Source organism: Zingiber officinale, chromosome 9B (assembly GCF_018446385.1).
Source record: "Zingiber officinale cultivar Zhangliang chromosome 9B, Zo_v1.1, whole genome shotgun sequence".
Classification (NCBI taxonomy): domain Eukaryota; kingdom Viridiplantae; phylum Streptophyta; class Magnoliopsida; order Zingiberales; family Zingiberaceae; genus Zingiber; species Zingiber officinale.
In genome coordinates, this window is record NC_056003.1 from 87080716 (window position 1) to 87101863 (window position 21148).

A 21148-nucleotide genomic window follows, 5' to 3' on the forward strand; every position below is an offset into this window, starting at 1 on the left:
ACTTGCCTAAGACTTAAGATGTTTATTTCAGTGCATCGACATAAGTCTGGGCATTAAATACAAAATATATATTAATCAAGTTAAGGTTGACCTTAACTTGACTAACCAAGTGAAAGCTGCTATCTTTTGATAAGTCAGTCAGTAACAAACTGGTTAGACATTTGATTTAATGTTAGGTTCAGGGGGAGAAATAAAACGACTTCAGTTTTTCAAATTAAACTTTAAAATTATTTTTGACTCAACTTGATTAAAAATATGCAAATTTTTTTTAAAAGTTGATTCTGAAAAAGAATTTTTAAAAATCCTTTGTCTACTTTAAATATTTTAAAACTATGTTTGCAAACTAACTCTTATACAATCAAGTTGTTTTGGGTTTCATTTTTTTATTGAAAATTAATTTTGAATATTAAATTTAACTTAGTTTTGAAAATTAAAAATGAGATTTTTTTGTTATTGAAAATTGTGGAAATGAGATTTTTCAAAAAGTTTACAAATTAAATCTTTTACAAACTTAGTGTTGAAAAATAAATTTCAATCAGTTTTGAAATATAATCTTTTTCAAACTCAGTTTTGGAATTTTTGAAACTTATTTGAAAATCATTTCAAAATTGAAACTTGTGTTGAAAAATTTAAAACTTATACACTTGTGTGTGAGATTTTTTCTAAACTTAGCTACTTTTCTAAACATCTAACAGCTAATGCTTTAAACAAGTTTTTAAAAGTTTAACTCCCCCAGATTAACTTGACATTATTTCTTACTTTGTCTGAAGTCTATATTGATGCCTAGTTAATCCATGCTTTTTTGATGAATGCCAAAGGGGGAGGATTAGGTGGTTAAGTTAGCTGAACCAAACAACCAAACTGAACTAACTTAAAAACCACATTAAATGCATGTTGTTTTATGCATATGTTTACACTAACTTAACCAGGTTGTCATTCCATCAAAAAGGGGGAGATTGTTGGTGCGGTTTGCACTAACGATTTAACCCAGGTTTTGATGAATGACAAATCAGGTTAAGTTAGCTTGTTGTTGTCTAACACTCTGATCGAGTGTGCAGGAAAAGTCCAGACAGGTCGACGGGCTGACCAGATATCTGGCACGAAGCCCAGCTAGGACGACGGGCTGACCGGATAGCTGGCGAGAAGTCCAAGCGAGTCAACGGGCTGACCGGACGCTTGGCGAGAAGTCCAGCTAGGTCGACGGGCTGACCGGATAGCTAGCGAGAAGTCCAGACGGGTCGAAGGGCTGACCGGACGTCTGGCAGGTAAGTGAGGTAAGTCACTGGAGGGGAGTGACTGCGAGGACGCGTTCCCGGGAAGGGAACATTAGGCGTCGATTCGGCTTAGATCCATTTCGGATATCTAAGTCGAGATCGTGACTAGATTCCGGTCTCGGAAAGACGGAATCTAAGTCATACTCTTTGCTATTACTTTGTTGAACTTTAATTATGCTAACACTTTGTGTTGCAGGATCTATTTTGTCCCGGACTAACCTTGTTTTGCAAGAAAGTTGTTCGCTGGAAAAAGGTGGTCTGGGCGCCCGGACCTCCGGGCGCCCGGGAGGCACCCGGGAGCCCTGGAGGCAAAAATTATCCTGACCGCGCGTCGCCACTTGGAGCTCGCTGGTTGGACTTGCCACGTCTCACCAGGGCGCCTGGAAGGGATCCAGGGCGCCCCGAGCTTCATATAAAAGATGGGGCGGAGGCAGAGATTAGAATCAACTCAGAACTCTTAGACTACTTGCTCTGCTGCTCTGCACTCCAACGACGCCAACGAAGCTCCGACAACGTTCTCTTGTCCTTGTGGTTTTCTTTCTGTCAGTATAGCTTTGTTTCAATTTTCATTAGCATTCCTTGTACTGTCTTTGTAATCATTATTTCGAATTGCTAGTGAATTTCCCAACGAAAGTGCTCACGGAGTACGAGCCTTCGAGTAGGAGTCGTCACAGGCTCCGAACGAAGTAAAAAACATTGTGTTCATCTGTCTAAGCTGTTTCATTTCCGCTGCGCTTAACTCTTTTATACTCGTTGTTTTTCGAATCGATATTCACCCCCCCCCCTCTATCGACGTTTCACGGTCCAACACTTCCAAGTCAAGAGGCGGATCAAAAGCAAGAAGAAGAAAGCTAGGGTTAGAGTTTCTTGTATTCATTGTAAGCTTTGCTTATACTTTTGTTCCCTTTCCTTTCTTTCTGTATTGAGAGTCTTGTAGGGCTTCTCCACCTTTGGTAGTCACCAAAAAGGAGTGTTTATTAGTGGAGGTGTGTGTGTGTGTGTGTGTGTGTGCGTGGATTCTTGGACTAGTCACCTCTTGTGAGGTGGATACCAAGTAAAATCCATTTGTTAGCATTGTTGTAGTTGTTTCTTGTATTTCCGCTACATATCTTTGAAGAAACAAGCAACGAAGAGCAACTAGCACGCGACGAGCTATTCACCCCCCCCCCCCCTCTAGCTATATTTTCGGTCCCAACAAGTGGTATCAGAGCGAGGTCGCTCTTCACCGGAATCATCGCCGGAAGGGGCAAACAAAATAAGCAAAGCTAGAGGGTGAAGAAGTTGGAACAAATTCATCAAAGTCAAAGAATTCAAGAAGATCAACTTCAAGATGCAATTCCAAGATGGACTTGGATTTGACACAAGGGCGGCTCCACTATACGCTTCAACAAGCTTCGATCTTTGGAAATCAAGGATCGAGAATTTCTTAATGGTGGAGATAGAGCAATGGTTTGCTCTCATGGAATGTTTCAAAGCTCCAAAGAACTCCAAGGGAAAAGTCCTCAAGAAAAGCAAATGGAGCAAAGAGCAGATTCAAAGGAGCGAGGCAAATGAAAAAGTGACTAAGCTTTTGGTCAACTTATTGCCTAGCCACATTTTGGCTCAAATTGGAGAATTCAAGGATGCCAAGAAGCTTTGGAGCAAGTTGGCAACTATTCATGAGATCCCCTCCACTGTATCAATCCAAGAAAAATCTAAAGAGGGTGACTCATTGGAGCAAGACCAAGAGGAGGAGAATTCCGAAGTTGAGAGATGCTCAACTTCCGTAGAAGAGGTCCAAGAATCCTCATCCTCAAAGGAGTGCAATCAAAAGAGCAAGGAAGGAGCATATTCCTTGTTTCATGCACAAGAGGATGAAGAAGAAGGTGAATCCTCCACCTCTAGGATTTAGGGGGAGCGACCTTCGGTGGCACCGGATCAAGAAGAAGGAGAAGCTTCTACATCCGGGTCAAATGGAGAAGAAGCTTCCACCTCCATAAGTCAAGTCAAATCTAATGGAGGAGCATCACTATCGGATCAAGAGGAAGCCTCTACATCCACATCACATGGAGGACCAAGTGTCACCCCTACACAACAAGGTATAAATAGTTCATTTAACAATAAAAATCATATCATATGCTTTGAATGTAGGGAACATGGGCATTACAAGAGCAAATGCCCTAAATTGGCCAAGAAGAAGGGTCAAGTGGCACAAAAGGGCAAGGAGAAGCCCAAGGAGACCATCCCCAATACAAAGAAGAGCAAGGAGCACATTGTGTGCTTCTCTTGCAACCAAAAGAGGCATTACCGAAGTCAATGTCCTAAAGGGAGGAAGGCGGTCAAGGCTCAAGGAGGAAGCTCAACTCAAGGGGGAGCCTCCAAGGTAAAAAGGAAGGTATCATTCATTGAGCCTATCCCCTTGAATCATGGTAAAAATCATGATAATTCTAATTTATATCATTTCAATGCTATTTACCATGAAAATAGGAGGCATGATAAAGTTAAGGAAAATCATGTAGCTTTTCATGCTAAAACCTCTCAACCTAGGTTTAGAAGGGTAGATAGGAATTTAGGCAAGAACCCTAAGGATTCTAGGTATTTTCTTAAGAAAAAGAAAAGTCATGATTTTAGTGAAAAATCTATGGTTGAGGGATTATGGAAGGAAAATCAAGTCTTAAGGTCAAGACTTGATAAATTAGAGAAGACCCTTAGAAAAATCAAAAATGAAACACAAGGGTCTAAGGGTAAAAATCTAGGTCTAGGAGTACAACAAGGGTCATCCAATGGCAATAGAGATTTGGGATACAAACCTAAGGCTAAGAAGGATGAAATGTCTTACCATAGGGTTCCATATAGTTATGGAACCAACCCTAAGTCTAAGAGTCAAGTCAAAAGTACAAGGGAAGTTATCCCTAGGAGTATTTTTGCAACTAAAGTGACTAAGACTTCTAAGAAGTCTAACAAAGTCACTAGGAAGGTCACAAGGGAAGAAATCCCTAGAGTTGACATAGAAAATATGACCAAGGCTTCTAAGAAGCCAAAAAAGGTCACTAGGAAGGTATCTAGGGAAGTTATCCCTAGTGAATACCTAGAGCATCCAAGGAGCATCAATAGGTTTTGGGTTCATAGGAGCATTTTCTCTATCTCATAGATGGGTTAGAGAGTGTCAACTCTAAGAAGAAGGGTAGTTAACCCAACTTTGAAGAAATTGACACTCAAGGAGCATTTTCAAGGTTATTATTAACCTTTGAAAATGAAATAGATTTATCATTTACTCTTTGGAAGAGTAAAATGTGCCTAATTCCGGAGGTATTGATTTTAATCTTAATTGACACAATTTGGGAAATCATAAGGAAATACCAAGTTGGGATTTTGGTATTTTCTTAGTGTTACTCTTGTGGAAGAATGAAATATGCCAACATTTGAAGAATAAGCTTAATTTCAAGTGGCATAAATTAATCAAGAGATTAAAGAAATGTCAAGTTGGGTTTTGGCATTTTCTTGAGGAAACTGGACAATCTAGGTTGTAAATCTTATTTTAGCTAAGGCTTAAGGATACTTAGGTAGACAACCTAGGTATGTTATTTATGCGAATTTGCCATGCTTTGTTTGCCCATGATATGCCATGACATCATATTTATTTATTTGTATTTTGCATTCATAACTTACTATGAAAAATATAAAAATACCATGTCATGTCATACATACATCATGTAGTTATAGGAATCTTTCTTTTGAAAGCTATTTCATTTTGATGTATGTCATAACATATCATGCATTAATTTTAATTCCTTAAAATTAAGGACAAATGGCATTTATCAACAAGTATTAACAAGTGACATCCTAGGTGAATGTTCAATATCCACAAAATACCTAGATAGATATGCATGATCCCTAGACTAGGGTAAAACCAAAATTTTACATCTCACAAAGACCTATAAGATGACTTATATGTGCTTTGTGTATAATAGATACAAGTGAGATGTCAGGATGATGAACAAAACCCAACATGCTGATTTAGTGCATTTCCTTGAGTTTTAAGTTCATCAAAACACATAATTATGTGTTTTCCAATCATTGGGAAAGCTAATGTACAAGTCATGTGCATTGAGCCCAAGGAACATGGTTAGATATTGGTTTTTAAAATGATTTTGGAAAACCTTGGTGAAGGCTATCTTTTGATAGTAATCATCATTGAAAAGTTAGACACAAACTTGAAGAAAACACTAAAGTTTTTACAAGTTTTCAAGTTTGTGTCAATCTTTGAAAATATGATGTATTTTCATAGAAAACTATTTTTCCATGATAAAGTATACCCTAAATAATGTCTACACAAATTTTCATGATTTTTAGAATTTTATAGAATTTTCTAGGGGTTTCTGAAATTGGCTAAAATTGAATTTTAGCAATTTTAGGTCTCCAATCAATCAACCGATCGATTGGAGTGCCTCAATCGATTAGTCGATCGATTGAGAAGGTCATTCTCACGAGCAGAAGCTCGCTGGATCGATCAGTCGATCGATCCAGACTGGCTAAATCGATAAGTGGATCGATTCAAGGCAGTGAAATCGATTGGGACTCAACTCCAATCGATTGGGGAACCTGATTTCAGCTGGGAAAGCTGATTTTCAGTGGTTTAACCCGTGTTTAGTCTAGGAAACCATTCCTAACCCCTTAAAATACATTTGTATACATGAAAAGGGTGTTTTCAGGTTGAAAACAATGATGGATTGGTTGAAGGAGACTAAATTGAAGTTTAGGTTGAGGTTTGGTTTCAATATTGAATTTTTGAACCTCAAAACTTCTAAATTTGGGTTCCCTAAAGGTTTAGGGATTCCAAGTCATTGTTGGTGCAATGACAGAAGGTACGACCATGTCTTTAGGGGGAGGTACTCTTTAAAGACATAAAAACTATTTTTCATGAACCTTTGAAGGTGGTTGACCTTCTTTTAAGATCATGCTTAAGGTTGAGCGTTTGAACTTTAATGGGGAGTGGATATCCTCATTGTTTAAGTGGTTCATGTTGGTATATGCTCATGGATGAGCATTCGATACAAATGAAGGGTATGAGACCTTCATTTGGGTTATTGGACCTTATTAATGCTCAAGGGCGAGCATTAATGATAATGAAGGGTATAGGACCTTCATTATCATGTTGATCACAACGAGTGAAGTTGTGAACAATGATGAGCAACTCTTCAGGGGGAGAGTCTCAAAGGAGAGAGTTTTCAACAAGTGAATTTGTTGATGTGTGCTAATAAGGGGAGAATGTAGGATTTAAGTTAGGCCTTCATTATTTAAAAGGGAGTCTGCCTTCTTAGAGGGAGAATGTAGGTTTTAACTTACGCCTTCATTACCTAGTGACATGAAGGAAGTTGAGGTTATGGGAATTAGCCTAACTTAAATGAGGTATTGTCAAACATCAAAAAGGGGGAGATTGTTGGTGCAATATCCCTCATGTCAAGGTTGACCTGGTTGACCAAGCTTGAGTCTTGTTTTGGGTTTCGATATTTGACAATACAAGACTTCGGTGATATGGACAAGTGCAGGTGCAGTTGTTCATGTGGGGAGATTGTTGGTGCAATTCTCCACTGATCAGGGCTTGATCAGTTTGGTTGTAGAAGAGTCAAGTAGGTCAAGGTTGACCAGATACTTGACTGGGAAAGTCCTAACTGGAATGTTAGGTAGAATGAAAATCCTGGTGAGTGGAGCCAGGTGAAAGTCTTAGTGAGTGAAGCTAGGCAATATGAAAATCTTGGTGAGTGAAGCTAAGCGAAAGTCCTAGTGAGTGAAGCTAGGAAGTATGAAAATCTTGGTGAGTGAAGCCAAGTGAAAGCCCTGGTGAGTGAAGCCATGCAGATAGAAAGTCTTAGTGAGTGAAGCTAGGCAGTGAGGAAATCCTGGTGAGTGAAGCCAGGTGGAAGTCCTAGTGAGTGAAGCTAGGCAGTTGGAAGTCCTGGTGAGTAAAGCCAGGCAGATGAGAAGTCTTGATGAGTGAAGCCAGGCACGGGGAAAATTCAGATGGGTCAAGGTTGACCAGATATCTGGTGAAAGTCCAAGTAGGTCAAGGGATTGACCAGATACTTGGCACGAGAAGAAAAGTCCAAGTGGGTCAAATGGATTGACTAGACACTTGGTGAGGGAGTCCTAGCAGGTCAAGGGTGACCAGATGCTAGGCATGATGTACCAACAGGTCATGAATTGACCAGATGTTGGTTTGGGGGACTTAGGACTTGGTTTTGGGCAAAAACCAGCATCTAGATTGATCAACCGATCGATTGGATGTGTCCCAATCGATCAATCGATCGATCGGGTGAGTCCCTGCGACAGAGCTCCTCCCAATCGATCAGCCGATCGATTGGGAAGGAGTGTCGTGCGCACAGAACACCTCTGGATCGATCAGCCGATCGATCCAGAGCTCCCAATCGATCGGTTGATCGATTGGGAGATGGCGATGTTGCGCAATAAGCCCTGGATTGATCAGCCGATCGATCCAGGCATTTCCCACAGAGCATAGAGGCGCTCTGGATCGATCGGTCTATCGATCCAAAGCCTCCCCGATCAATTGGGAGCAATCCAATCGATCGAGATCCGACAGTTGGCGCAGATAAAGGTCGTTGGTGTGCGTCTTCTTCGGTAGACTTTGCACTGTTCACTCCACATCCTTGACAGCAACTCCATAGCTCTCTCTAAGCTCCAGATCGCCAGTTCTTGAAGGTTCTTGGAGGTTCTTCCAAGTCAAGAGGCGGATCAAAAGCAAGAAGAAGAAAGCTAGGGTTAGGGTTTCTTGTATTCATTGTAAGCTTTGCTTATACTTTTGTTCCCTTTCCTTTCTTTCTGTATTGAGAGTCTTGTAGGGTTTCTCCGCCTTCGGTAGTTACCGAAAAGGAGTGTTTATTAGTGGAGGTGTGTGTGTGTGCGTGGATCCTTGGACTAGTCACCTCTTGTGAGGTGGATACCAAGTAAAATCCATTTGTTAGCATTGTTGTAGTTTTTTCTTATATTTTCGCTGCATATCTTTGAAGAAACAAGCAACGAAGAGCAACTAGCACGCGACGAGCTATTCCCCCCCCCCCCCCCCCTCTAGCTATATTTTCGGTCCCAATAGATAACACCGCTAAACATGTTTCAACTACTAGAGTATGAGATATACCTTTATTGTTCTGATTCCTACGAGGGCAGCCCGCCTTCCAATGTCCTGATTGTTTGCAGATGAAGCACTTGCCCTTCAACTTTTTCATTCCAGCTTTTTGTCCTGTACCCTGAGGTTTATTCACTCTCTTTGCTAAAAAGACATGTTTCTTCTTCTTCTTGTCTTTCGACTTAGAAGTAGAACCATTTTCAGCATAGTGAATCTGAGAACTGTGACGAAATATTCCTTCTACTGCCTGTAGTTCTGTCAGAAGTTCCGCCAACGTATACTCTCTTTTGTTCATGTTATAATTCAGGCGGAACTGCTCAAAACTTCTGGGTAGCGTTTGAAGAATTATATCGACCTGAGTTTCTCCATCGATTTCTCCTCCAAGGACTTGTATTTCGTTCAGATAAGCCATCATTTTGAGGATATGATCCCTTATGGGTGTCCCCTCAGACATGGTGGCTGCCATTAACTTTCTCATTGCCTCTTGCCTAGCAGTCCGACTCTGGTGCCCAAAGAGTTCTTTGAGATTGTTCATTATATCATAAGCTGTTGGTAAATCTTGATGCTGATGTTGCAATTCATTTGACATTGAAGCCAAAATGTAACACCGCGTCATCTCATCTGTTTTTACCCATTTCATATGATACTCAATCTCCTCTAGCGTAGAGTCACCGTTAGATGCATCAGGGCAAGCCTCAGTCAGTACAAACTTATAGCTCTCGGCAGTAAGAACAATATCCAAGTTCTTTTTCCAATCTATATAGTTGGGACCAATAAGTTTGTTCTCTTTCAGTATAATGGCCAGTGGGTTGAAAGTCATCCTAAGAATCACAAAATAACTTTGGTCAAGACTCTAAATTTAAAATAATATTGATTCCTCAAACAATACTATTTAAATTTACCAACATCTCAAAACACCGTGAATATTGCATGTCACGTTAGTGTGGACGTATACAAATTCAACATTTGTAAGAGGAGGGTGTAACCCATTAATTTTATTATCTTGTCATCCTAACTTTATGACAAATAAAATTAATAGTTGGTTTTCCTTTGGTCACACAAAACAATAGTAGTAACTCCGTTGGGGAGGATACTATTGAATGCGTCTAAGTGTATACCATTACTTGATACTAAGTCCATTAAATAGAATTGTGCCCTTTCAGTTGGAGAAGATCACACGCTCCTAAATAATTTCCTATAACCATCCATAATGGAAGTTTGATCTAGTGATCCGCAACAAACCCATCCGTTGTGGAGGGAGGCACTCAGAGCCAGCACGCAAGCTTGTTGCATCACTTACAAACCAGTAATGGAGACCATGGGATTTATTTAAAATCCCTCTCCTACTTAGTTATTTAAAAATGAGGATTTTAACCTATGCTAGCATACATCACATGCACATAAACATCACAGTAAATCAAAGAAATTAATTTGGAAATTAATTTTCCAACTATTATGACTTTTTCCATCACTGTCTTCAGTATGCTCTAACCCTAGCTGCTGCCATCTTTAGCCACCGCCATCGGGTTGAATTGTCGCATCTATCTTGCTTCTTATTCCACTGCGTCTCTGGTCCTCCAATGGCACCACGCCTCGCAAAGATACGATCCGCGACAAATATAGAATTTTACATATATCGATCCTATATTGCATAAAGGAATGTACATGTATTCTATATCGAACAAAAATAAAATTCTAAAAATAATACAGCTCCTGCTGTATTTAATACATACAATCATGCACAGAAAATAATGCCCTTGACATGTTCAAGGGTCCAATCACACACAATATCTAAATGTCATAATAGTTGGAGCCTGCAACCACAAAGTTAACACATCCTACTATTATCCTGCTTAAATTATGTATGACATGTGCATAATTAACTTGAAAACCAAAACACACAGAGGCAAACCCTAGCTCTGATACCAATTGTTGGTTAATTCTAGGAAAACGTATCGGTTCCACTGTATAAAAATTTTGTACAAGTGTCAAACCTTTCCTTAAATAACCTATTGTGTTCTTTAGAAGTTAAATTAGGAATCACATATGGAACTTAACATCATTGATTCCAAATTTAACTTATATGTTCTTAATGGTTTAGATTTGAATCGCAAGTGGAATTTAACACTATTGATTCAAATCCACTTATGTTATTAATTCCATTAAATATTAATTTCCAGAATTGGCTTCTAGGACTGCATGGCGAGATACATGGCCTTCTTAGATATGAGAGCAACTACCACCGCCTAGACAAAGCCTTTTAAGGAAAGCTAATATTTAATTTCCTTAAATAACTCTAGGTTAACCAAAGAGAGCAATCGAATCACAAATTCGAAAACAAAGAAAACATAAACTCAGAAAACTAATTCGAAATACTAGATCTAATGCCTCTTGTGTTTGGAATTCTTACAAAAAGAAATAACTAGCATGATGCGGAAAATAATTACTAATTATACCTTCTCTTTGTATGATAATGACCTTGAGATCTTCTACCGTATTCCTCACCTCGCCTTGGACGTCGTGTGGGCAATGATCCTCCAAGATGAACACCACCCAAAAGCTTTCTTCCTCTTCCTCTAAAATCCGGCCACCACCACCACCAAGGAGAAGAGAGCAAAGGGAAAGGGAGAAGAGAGAGGGTCGGCCACACCAAGAAAATCTTCAAGCAAGAGAATAAGAGTTGTGTCTCATGAAGTCTCCTCACCGCTTCTTTTATATTACTTGCCCAAGGTAAATAAGGGAAGAATTTTTACAAAAAATAAAATCTTCCTCTAGTTTTTCTTTTTCCCTTTTATTTTTCCTTTTCTTTCCTCTTGATTGAATCAATCACCAAATCAATGGTTGGATTGATTTAATCTTGGTCGGCCCCTTGCTTGGGCACCAAGCAAAGGTGGCCGACAACTTATAGGAAGAAATAAAAAGTTTTTTATAAAATTTTACAAAAAGAAATCCTCTTATAAAATTTTACAAGATCTCTTTCCTAAAGTAGATGTTAAAAAGGAAAGTTTTAAAAATTAAAACCATGTTTTAAAATTTAAAACTTCTCTTCAAAAGTTTCCTTTTTTAACATGAATAGAAAATTTTTCATTTTTAAAACTTCTCTTCCTTTTTTCTAAAACCATGAGAATGGTTAAAAAAAAAAGTTTTAAAACTTTTAAAAACTCTCTATTAAACAATGTGGCCTAATTCAATTAAGGAAAGTTTTTTAAAATTAAAATATCTTTTTTAAAACTTATAGTTTTCTACAAAGAGAAGATTTTAAAAATTCAAAACAACCCTCCTTGTTTGATTAATGTGGTCGGCCCCTACTTGTTTGGTCTTCAAACAATAGGGTCGGCCCCCATAAAAGAAGATGTGACCGGCCATTGCTTGGTCACCAAGCAATGGACCGACCCTCTTCTTGGACACCAAGATGAGTCTTTCTTTGGATGGACTTGAGGCTTTAATGAAGCTATGACAGGGACCTAGAGGAGAAATTCATTTTGGCCTTCCGATGAGCTTGAGTATCCCGTGTTCGCCCTAAACACACAACTTAAGTTCATCGATAATAGCTCATTCCACTAGAGAGTTATTATTGCACTACCGCACCAATCCTAAATTACATTATGGGCTCCTTCTTATCATGAGTGTGTTAGTCTCCCTGTGTTTAAGATAATGAATGTCCACTAATTAAGTAAGTTACTGACAACTCACTTAATTAATATCTAGCTCCAAGAATAGTACGACTCAACTTTATTGTCATGTCGGACTAAGTCCACCTGCAGGGTTTAACATGGCAATCCTTATGAGCTCCTCTTGGAGGCATTCTCAACTTACACTACAACAAAAACCCTCATAGACATCGGTGGAACAACAATAGTTTTAAGCAAAAACCGATGTCTTTTAGTATTTTACACCGATTTTTCTAAAAACCGGTGTCTATGAGCGCAAATTTTCGCTCATAGACATCGGTTTTTTAGGCGATGTCTATGAACGCCTTTTTTTCATTAATAAACACCGATTTTAACAGTGGTTTTTAAAACCCGGTGTTAATGAACCAAAATAAAATAATTTAATTTTTCCACCAATACTTAGCCAAAATTTGCAACACTTTACTCTTCCCTCTAAACCTAAACCTATAGCGTCGTACACCGTATACACTTCACTCTTCACTCCAACACTTCACTCTTCACTCAGCCTCACCTCCCTCTTCTCCTCTCCAAGCTCTTTGCGAAGACAGATCTGAGAGCTCCCGAGATCCAGTCGCTGTCGGATCTTCCTGTCGATGAGGTAAACTTCCTTCCTCGACCCGGGATCTAGGCGATTTCTTCCCCGCAATGTACCTCTCTTGCGTTTTCCGTCGAGATCCAAGGACCTACGATTTTGGATCTGCTATTTTTATCTTCAGATTCTTGCTTAAAGTTACTGTGTTTGAGTTTTTTTTTTCATTATCTTGTTGGTCCAACGGTGCCTCAGATCGAGCTGCCTTTCCGATCTTGTTGCTCTGTCTAGTAATTTATCTTTTCTACTTCCAGATCTGTACAATTTCTCTGCTGCATTTAGTTTAATTTCTCCTCAGATTCATCTTGTATTAGCTTTGCAAGTTGTGACCTATTGTTTTCACATGCGGAAGGAAGAACTTGCTTTTTTCCATTTAGGGTTTACTATTTATTTCGTCTTGGTGTTTATTAAATTATTACTTGGTTATGATGTTGAAAAAGCTTAAAATTAGAGTTTTTTTAACTTTCTAGATTCGATTGTTTGGGCATTGATTTTCATTTGTTTCTGAAGTAGCTTTTGTTGCGTTTACTATCTAGAAGATTTCTCTGTTGAAGGGAGAAAAAGGGATTCTAAGGGTTGAATGACACATTGCTTTGTTTTTGACTCAGACTTCTTTAGTCATCTTGTGAATTGTGAAGGAAGTTGGTGTTGGATCTTAGGCCTGAGTTGTAAGAAGAAACAACATAGAAGCAACAGTTTCAAATGGGGCCTTTTTCATTCTCCAAGAAATTATCCTCATTGTCTACATTGGCTTTACTGGCCGTGTTTTTGTTTTGCGTCTCTAGTAATGCATTTTATCTCCCTAGTAGTTATATGCACACCTACATACCTGGTGAAAGCATATATGCCAAAGTTAATTCCCTCACCTCCATTGAGTCTGAGCTCCCATATAGCTATTACAGCCTTCCATATTGCCATCCACAAGGTGGAATCAAAAGGAGTGTAGAGAATTTGGGTGAACTTCTCATGGGTGATCAAATTGATAACTCTCCATACCAATTCCATGTTAATGTTAATGAATCACTTTACTTCTGCACCACTAATGCATTGAATGAACATGAGGTTAAACTTTTGAAGCAGAGGACACATGATCTCTACCAAGTGAACATGATACTTGACAATCTACAGGCAATGCTGAAACTGAACATGTATGATAAAATTGAGTCTGTGAGCCATCCATTGGAGTTTGACAAGTTTCAGACCATTCGGGAGCAGGAGAAGATGCAGGAAGTTTGTCGTTGAAAATCCATTATAATCACAGATTTTGTGTATCATTAATTGTGATTCCTCGTGCAACAATTAAAAAAAGGTGTCATGTATCACATGTCAACATCACCATTAATTTGGATCTAAACATTAGATTATGATCGAACCAAACTATTCGAAATCGAACTTTTTGTTTTTTTTACCAGTCGAACCAATCAAAATTTACTTTTTATTAATATATAAAATCGATTAATTCTACTTGTAAGAGGAGATGAGTAGACTCCGGAAGAATGAGTAGCTCAACACTTCACATTTGAATGCATTTGAGTAATGGAATTTCAGTCACTGATATTATAATCCTGTGTTTAATTACTCTAACCACCGTTTAATTTTCTGAGAATTATTGATCTTTTTTTATGATGAATATTTTAGGACGAATGATGGACAAAAGTACAGCAGATGTAGCTTCAGATGGGTATCACAAATATAAGGTATAACTACACACTTTTTAGGTTCACCTTTTTTAATGTAAAAATATATAAAAGCTTCTTCTATCTGTTTCATTTTGGGTTTGAATCTTAACTTAATTATTACCCATTGATGACTATTAAAGCTACTTCCTAAGCAATTTAGTTTGACTATAGAAGAATCATACAAGTAACTTTCAGTAAGATGAGATGATTTATTAGGAAGATGTCAAGCTGATGGCTGAATTGGGATTGGACTCCTACAGATTCTCCATCTCTTGGTCAAGACTTCTTCCGAGTATGACTCCCTGAAACTTTTAGATCGGTTAGAGTGTTATTAAAAAAACTAATTCTGTTATTTTATATGAATGCTACTTTCTTTGTAGATGGAAGAGGATTTGTGAATCCTAAAGGTCTGCAGTTCTACAACAACTTCATCAATGAGCTAGTGAAATATGGTTAGTCTTCCCTTTAAATATACATCAAACTTGTTTTCTAATTCAACTTTTGGTGAGAGATTGAGCAGGATTCGTTTGAAATGCACTCTGCAGGGGCTGGATTGGTCTTACTTCATCATTTGAATTTGCAAATTTAGCAGGTTTAGTAGAGAAGATATGTAAACTCCTGGATCTTCTTGGATGCAAGAACTCTCATGAATCAATGAGTTGTTGCTCTGAACATTGCTATTCACACTTGTGCTAATGGAGGGGACTTCAGTATTTGCCATTTTAGGTGCATCTATGAAAGCTTTGTCATTGACCTTGCTTTCTGTACTTTAACAGATTATTTCAAATGTGTAGATCAAAGAAGTTGAGTAAACAAGTAAAAATTACCAACAAAAGGTTACTTATCTCATTTTCAATTTCTATTTGAGTAGAATTTACAGCATCTTTAATTTTCCTTATGTAAGCAACAAACTGCTTTATATCCATATTGACTATTTTATTATATTCAGGTAAGAGAACTGGAGAATCAATTAAATGGTGAGAGGACAACCAAGAAGGATGTTGTAAAGTTCCCAAAGCCTCCAGTGGCTCCTTTAAGATGGAGGCCTCTTTTACAAATAATCACCAATCAGTTGTCACCCTCAGGACATCAAACAAGCAGAGGTGTCCATCCATGAATAGATAAAGAGAATTGTCTATTAACAAATAAAACTACTGGGGAAGATTTAGTTAAATCTCTGCACAGAGCAAGAAGGATAATGTTGGCACCAGTAAGAAGAATATTTGTATACTATCTATTACCTTTTGATGTTGTAAGAAGAATAGTTATGTGTAATTTGTGGATACTGACTTGATGTGCAAAATATCTATTATCTTTTTATGTTGTAAGAAGAATATTTATGTGTTGGTTATATGAATATTGACTTGGTGTGTTTAGATACATCGGTGAATTTTTATTTGTGATTTTGTTAGTGAATTAATAATATTAACTTAATTTTATGATTTGCTTGGTGATAATATTGGTTTTTCACTATTTCGGAAATCGAATTTGTGTCGTTAAACAATATTAATATTACATCGGTTTTCTACCGCTGCAAAACCGGTGTCATTAACTAATATTACATCGGTTGTATACCGCTACCAAAACTGGTGTTATTAACATATAATATTACATCGGTTTTACACCCGATGTCGTTAAGTGATACTACACTGGTTTTAACCTGATGTCTAAAATGACAGACCTTTTACATCGCCTTCATAGACATCGGTCGAAAATGTAATAGACATCGATGGAAAACCGATGTCTATAAGGGTTTTTGTTGTAGTGTTAGATAACTAGGACACAGATTCCTTCTATAATCAACAACACACACTATAAGTAATATCATTTCCCAACTTATCGGGCATATTGATTTATCGAGCTAAACCTCACCCTTTGATAAGTCAAAGAAATAAATATTAAATATATATGTTTGTTATTATATTAGGATTAAGAGCACACACTTCCATAATAACTAAGGTCTAGTTCTTTTATTAAGTCAGTACAAAAAGAACTTACCTAAAATGGTCCTACTCAATACACTTAGAGTGTACCAGTATAATTTATTAATCAAGATAAACTAATACTTAATTACACTACGACTATTCCGATGGTTTGTTCCTTTCCATCTTAATCGTGAGCAACTATTTATAATTTATAAAGAACCGATAACATGATCTTCTGTGTGTGACACCACACACCATGTTGTCTACTATATAAATTAATTGAACAATTACATTTAACAAATAAATGTAGATATTGACCAATGTGATTCTTTTATTTCAAAAATAAATGTTTACAAAAGCTAGGCTTTTAGTATACATTCTAACAGAAAGCTAGCAAGTATATCAATGTGGAGAAAGCTCAAACGGCCCGAAGGAAAGAAACACCATCAGAGCCATCGATGCACGCCGAGCGAAGGTCGTCGGTCAGCCACCAGCCTCCGAGAGGGGCCCGAGCCGATGTGGCACGATCGCATCAGGAAGCGAGGCTCACGCCGTCCAACACGTGGCCACCGAACGGCCAAGGCCCAAGGGAAAGGTGTGGATACCTATGTTCTGTACCTTCCATCAATCGACAACCTACAACACCCATGATTGTCGCAGAGTCCCTGTGATCGCTCAGCTGACTCTCAGAAGTTACCGCCGTCGATCACCTTCCCTCGAATTATGATATAGGTGGTCGAATGTCGGACGGTGAGAGGAGATCAAGCGGTCACCTGAGCGGTAGCATCATCATCAAGCAAGAAGTGATGACCACACCCAAGCCTCACATAAGCGAATCAGGCACTCCGCTCGGGAGGAAGAAAACCGAAGCAACGCCGCTCAAGGTGAGATCAACATCATAGCTGATGGACCAACCAGCGGAGACTCCAACCGAGCCCGGAAGTCATATGCTCGGAGATTGGAGATCCATGCTATAGGATGCAGCCAAGAGAGGGCAAACGAGCCTGAAATCATCTTTGGCCCCGAGAATCTTGATGGGATTGAAGTGTCACATGACGACACCCTCATTATCCATGGGGTAATTGCCAACTACACTATTCATCACATATTTATTGACACAGGAAGCTCAGTCAACATTATCTTCAAAAAGGTCTTCGACTAGCTCCAGAACGACTGGGCTGAGTTGCTACCGATGATGACTTCTTTGTATGGGTTCACCGACAATGAGGTCCAGCCGATCGGTCAAACAAGGTTGTCCATATCACTCAGAGAGGAGCCGCTTCGATGGACCAGGACTACCACTTTCATCGTCGAGGATGCCTCGTCATCCTATAATGTCATTCTGGACCGACCGACCCTCAATGAATTTCGGGCGGTAGTCTCTACCTATTGCCAGAAGATCAAGTTCCCCGTGGAGGATCGGGTCGGAGAAGTTAAAGGAGATCAACTGGCTGCTCGGCGCTGCTACGTCGAGATGGTGAAGGCGGAGGCTAAGTCCGCTAGGAAAGTTCCCCGACTCGAGGTAAACGCCATAACCGAGAAACCTCCTACTTTAGTTTATGAAGAAAAAGAAGAGGTGTAGATACACCTTGGCAGGTCGGAGGCAACGACTTTCATAGCGGCCGACCTACAAGTTGAGCAGAAGGCCGAGCTTATTAGATGCCTTCAGCAAAATCATGATGTCTTCGCCTGGTCCACCCATGAACTACCCGACATTTCCCCGAGCGTAGCACAGCATGAGCTCCACGTCTGACCGGGCGCTAGGTCGATGAAGCAGAGGAAAAGGGACTTCAGCGTCGAGCAGAATCAGAGTAGAGAAGCTATTGGAGGTTGGCCACATCAGAGAGGTCCAGTTCCTGAGCTGGCTCGCGAACGTGGTGCTGGTCTCAAAGCCCGGCAACAAGTAGAGGGTCTGCATCAACTTTCGAGACCTCAACAAGGCCTACCCGAAGGACTTCTACCCACTGTCGAGGATCGACTAGATGGTAGACTCCACGGCTAGGTGCGAGCTGATATGCGTACTGGATGCGTATCAGGGGTATCATCAAGTGTCGCTCTCTCGTGAGGATCAAGAGAAGGTGAGCTTCATCACGGTGGACGACACCTACTGCTACAACGCGATGTCGTTCAGACTAAAGAATGTTGGGGCTACCTACCAAAGGCTCATAAATAAGGTGTTCCGGCAGCAGATCGGATGAAACATGGAGGTATATGTCGACGATATACTTATCAAGTCCCTCTGAGTTGTTGACCTTGGTGCAGACATAGAAGAAACTTGTTAGACGCTCCGCGCATATGGAATTAAGCTGAATCCGAGCAAGTGTCTGTTCGGCGCAAAGGGTGGAAAATTCCTCAGCTATATCGTCACCGACCGGGGCATCGAGGCGAACCCTAGTAAGGTGAGGGTGCTGCAAGATATGCCACCGCCAAGGAATTTGAAGGAAACTCAGCGCCTCACCGGTCGGATAACTGCCTTATCTCGATTCATCTCCAAGTCTGCCGACCAGAGCCTCCCTTTCTTCAAGATATTACGTCGAGCTACCAAGTTCCAGTGGGATGAAGAGTGCGACAGGGCATTTGAAGAACTAAAAGCATATCTGAATTCTCTACCTGTGTTGGCTAAGCCGGCTGCCGGCAAGCCGCATTGCATTTATTTGTCCTTTACCGAGCACGTCGTTGGCTCGGCGTTGGTGTGGCCGAACGACGAAGAACAACCAGTGTATTTCTTAAGCCATATTTTAAAAGATGTTGAATCTCGCTACACTAGTCTCGAGAAGCTTGCCTTTGCTTTGGTGCTCGCCGCTCAGAGGCTTCACCCATATTTCCTCGCACACACGATCGTGGTAATGACCAACAGCTCTTTGGGAAGAATTCTCCTCAATCCAGAGGCGTCCGGGCAGTTGATCAAATGGACAATGGAGCTTAGTGAATTCGACATACAGTATCTGCCCCGAACGGTCATCAAGGCGCAATCCTTGGTGAACTTTGTCACTGAAGTATAGAATCTCCAGCCAGAAGCCACTTGGAGGGTATATGTGGACGGATCGTCCACTCGACAAAGAAGCGGAGTCGGTGTACTACTAATCTCCCCCCAGGAGGAACAAATGCACTTGTTCGTTCGGGGCCGCTCGACTCAAGGCCGAATACGAGGCCGAATACGAGGCACTTATAGCAGGCCTGCAGGCCGCTCGACATGTCAGAGCGATCAAGGTATTGATTCACTTGGATTCCCAGTTAGCCGCCCAGCAACTCACCGGTACATTCGAGATAAGCAACACTCGACTCAAGCTCTACGCTGAGGCCTTTGAAAAGCTAAAGATCGACTTCCAAGAGGTCATTATTCAGAAGATACCCCAAGCGGAAAACCAAGTGGCGGACGAGCTGGCTAAGCTAGCCAGCTCCATATCGCCAATTGTTATATCGCAGCCGATCAAGCAAGTATCTCTGGTGGCACACATTGATCGAATGGAAGGGCTCACCTTCCCAAATGATTGGAGGACAACGCTAATAGAGTTCCTGCGATCGGGAATTACACCATCTGGTCGGGAGGAAGCCCACCAGTTGAGAAGAAGGGCAGGAAGATTCACACTAATTGGGGATCAGCTATACAAGAAAGCTTTCTCCCGACCCCTGGTCAAATGTGTCAGGCCAGAGGATATCAACTACATTCTACGGGAAGTGCATCAAGGAACTTGCGGAGGACACCCGGGCGGTCGGTCATTGGCTAGAAAGATACTGTTGGCCGGATATTTTTGGCCAACCCTCCAAGCAGATGCCGCTCGGATAGTATCCACCTGCTTGTCCTGCCAGAAGTACCACAACCTCTCGCACTGACCTGCGGAGGAGATGAGAGTGGCCGCAGTATCTTGCCCGTTCGACCAGTGGGGCATGGATATAGTGGGGCCCTTCCCCATGGCGACTGGCCAACGAAAATTCCTGCTTGTCGCAGTAGACTACTTCTCCAAATGGGTTGAGGCTGATCCACTCGCGAGAATAATGGAGCAGATGGTTAAGAAATTCATCTGGCAACACATCATATGTCGGTTCGGAATCCCGCGTCAACTCGTCTCTGACAACAGAAGACAGTTCGTCGAACAGCATCTCAGAGAATGGTGCGAGGGGTATGGGATTCGGCAGGCCTTCACCTCCGTAGCCTATCCCCAAAGCAATGGACAAGACGAAGTCGCCAATTGGGAGATTCTGTGAATTCTTCGAGTTCGGCTCGACCACGTCGGAGGCAGCTGGGTAGACGAGCTTCCTGGCGTGCTATGGGCAATCCACACGACTCCAAAGGAGGGGACGAGAGTGACCCCGTTCCACTTGGTTTATGGAAGCGAAGCAGTCGTCCTAGTTGAAGTCGGAGTTGAATCTGATCGGGTGCAGCAGTATAGTGAGGACAACGCCGAGCGGAGACTCCTGGAGCTGGACTAGGTGGATGAGGCGCGCGCCAAAGCAGCTGTCCGGCTGACGACCTACCGACAGAGGATGTGCCAGAATTACAATAGGCGGGTAATACCTAGATCTTTTCAGGTCGGCGACTTCGTCTGGAAGAAGGTGAAGCCAGTCGGTGATGTCACCAAGTTGGAGGCCCCTTGGGACGGACCCTTCAAGGTCGTGGAAAAGCTCCTGTCAGGCGCTTATTACCTAGAGGACGAGTACGGGCGGAGGCTAGAGCGTCCATGGAGTGCAAACCACCTCCAGTTGTACCGAGCTGGGTGAAAGGTGCGCTGATGTAACTAATGTCATGTAATCTTCATTTTTTCCGCGTCCTTCGACTGCAGGATTAAAATCTAAAGCAAGGGTTTACAAAGTTATCGCCGAGCGGCCAGTGCGCCTTGAAGACCGTCGAGCGACGACGTTAAACCCAAGAGTCAGAGCGGTGACTATAAA

General features: G+C 40.8%; 1 long non-coding RNA gene across 1 annotated transcript; it reads left to right on the top strand.

Moving 5' to 3' along the window:
• The first annotated feature begins 14127 nt into the window (after positions 1-14127).
• On the top strand, positions 14128-14780 carry LOC122025265. The gene is made up of 3 exons (XR_006123646.1): positions 14128-14351; positions 14550-14625; positions 14714-14780. It is a non-coding gene; the product is annotated as an uncharacterized LOC122025265 (long non-coding RNA).
• Positions 14781-21148: the final 6368 nt, after the last annotated feature.